We start from the raw sequence: 2936 nt of genomic DNA, 5'->3' as shown, positions 1-2936 counted from the left end.
ATGTTATTATGAAACCAATATATAATCACTGGATATAGTCACCCCATCACAAATACAGTCCAGCAAGAAGGAGGGGAGAAGAAAGAGAGGGGAGGGGAGTGAGGAAGGTGAGTAGAGGGAGAGTATTTGGTGGGATCTCACCTAATGTGCACAATGCAAGGGTACATTTCAAAACAACTAAGAGTATATTATAAATGTCTTACCACAAAAAATAAGTGAGGTGATGGTTATGTTACTCACTTTAAGCATTTCACATTGTATATTAAATCATCACATTGTACCCCATAAGTATATACAGTTATGATTTAATAAAAATTAAGTTAAAAATAAAAAATAATTACATATTAAAAATATTTTAAAGACAAAAAATAGGTTTTTTTTTCATTTTTCTTTTTTTTTTTTTTTTTTTTTTTTTAATTTTCAGAGATGGGTCTCACTCTGTCATCCAAGCTGGAATGCAGTGGCATGATCATAGCTCACCACAGCCTCCAACTCTTGGGCCCAAGGGATCCTCTCTCTTCAGCCTCCTGAGTAGCTAGGACTATAGGTGTGCACTATACCTGGCTAATTTTTTGTATTGAGGGGGTCTCACTCTGCTGCCCAGGCTGGTCTTGAGCTCCTGGCCTCAAGCAATCCTCCTGCCTCAACTTCTCAAAATATGGGGATTACAGGCATGAGCCACCATGCCCAGACCTCAGTTCAGCAATTTCACAAAAAGTTAAGTATACATCTACCATATGACTAAGCCATTGACTCTTGGGCATTTACCCAAGAGAAATGAAAACTATGTCCACATGAAGTCCTGTATACAAATGTTCATATCTGTTTTATTTGTAATAGGCAAGAACTAGAAATAGAAATTTCCATCAACATATGAATGGACGAACAGATTTTGGTAAATCCATACAATAAAATGCCATGTAGCAATAAAAATGAACATAGATACATGTAACACACGAATGAATCTCACAATAATTATACTGAATGGAAGAAGCTAAAGGAAGAGTACCTATAGTAGGATTCCATTTATATAAAACTGCAGAAAATTTAAACTAATCTGTAATGACAGAAAACAGATCAGTGGTTGTGTGTAGATGGGGGAGAGGGTAGAAGGAAGGAGGAATGGATAACAAAGGAGTATAGGAAACTTTTGGGGGTTGATGGATATTTTCACTATTTTTACTGTGATGGTAAAATTGGAGAACCCAGGTACATCCAGCTGCTGATTGGGATGGTTTGAAAGATACAGACATATGTAAAAACTCATCAAATTATATACTTTAAACGGGTTTTATTCATTATATGGTAATTATACCTTAATAAAGCTATAAAATATATTTTAAAGACAATGGGAGAAATTAAAATAAACTGAAAACAAGATATCATAGAATTAGATATTCTAGTTATGTGAGAGAATATCCTTATTTTTAGGAGACAGATGCTCAATTATTTGGGGGTATAATGTGTCTATGACTTATCATTGATATTGCAGGAAAAAATTTACACATACATTGCTAAATGTAGATGGAAATTATATGGATGTTTACTATTCTTTCAATATTTCTGCATTATTGAAAATGTAAATAATATTTGGTAGGAAATATTAAAATATTGTTATATTTTTTATGCCCATCTTATTCAGAGTGAGAACGAGAGAGAGAGAGAGAGAGAGAGAGAGAAAGAAAGAATCTTTATTAACCTGGAATATAACCAAATCTTCTTGGGGAATATCTCTAGGCAGGAAAACATTCTCTGGAATGTAAAAAAATCTGAGAAAATTGATTATTAATGTCTAAACATGAAGAAACATGAGACTTTCATGGAGGACTGTCTCCATACAGGAGGCTAGAGTCAATCACATAAAACCAAAAATAATAATGATAAGAAGTACCTGTAGAAGATGACGAAGATATCTTACATAGGCATAATTGATGTCCCTGAAGAAGCAAAGAAATGAATCAGAGAAAAGGTAAGCAAAATAAAGCTTCTCTGAAACTAATGGTTGGAATGGCTCATGGTAACCTAGGTGAAACTAATACATAAAGATTAGGACCAAGGCATATTCCATAGATCCTTCACTTCATGAATAAAAAAAGAACCATATGGCAGAAAGGCCCATTATGGACAAGAAAAAGGAGAGCAACCTTGTCTAAAACTTCTTAACAGCATCACTCAATTTTAGAAGAGCAACATCTGACAAATTCTCAGGAAAAGATGTGTAACTGTATCAATCAAGAAAGTATAATGAATATTACAAAAAAGGGATTTTTGATTATTGATAAGACCATGCAAAATTTATAGGAGTAGCTGAGGAAGTAAAGGTATGGAAGCAGGAGCTGGAAGATTAGAAAAATCACTAAACCAACCCTTTTGAGAGATTGGCATGAGTGGACAAACCAGAGCTTTCAGGAAAATTGGAGAACCCAGGCACATCCAGCTGCTGATTGGGATGTCTATTACAAGCTGTGGCCTTTGCAAACCTGCAGCCAACCATCTAGTAGTAGGCCTGATGTCACTGTGGGTCAGCAGGCCTGGGAGATGCAAAGAAGGGCTGGATATAGAGTGGAAGAGAGTGAGAAAAAATCGGAACCTGATGGCTACCTCTGCATCTGTCCTTCACTATATCTAATCTTAAAGACTTGTAGGAGTAATGGTTGCTTCTTTCCTTTGACCTTCCAAATGTCATGTGATTTCTACTTATGGCCAGCTCTCATTTCTCAGTATAAACCAGACATCAACAGAGCAATCCAGCCCAATGGCCTGATATTTTTTTATCAGAAAAGGTGCTTTATGGTGAGATAACATTACCCAAATTCAGAAATACCTTCAGGTTTGCTCAACTGCTTTCTTTAAATTCATCTCCAAAATTGCTTTCATCAAAGTAAAAAATGACCTCCTTGTCACAAAATCAAGAACCAGTTTTTTTTTTTTTTTTT

This window comes from Otolemur garnettii, unplaced genomic scaffold (assembly GCF_000181295.1).
Source record: "Otolemur garnettii isolate 467f Iridium unplaced genomic scaffold, OtoGar3 scaffold00153, whole genome shotgun sequence".
Taxonomy (NCBI): Eukaryota; Metazoa; Chordata; class Mammalia; order Primates; family Galagidae; genus Otolemur; species Otolemur garnettii.
Note: the sequence above shows the minus strand (reverse complement) of the source record.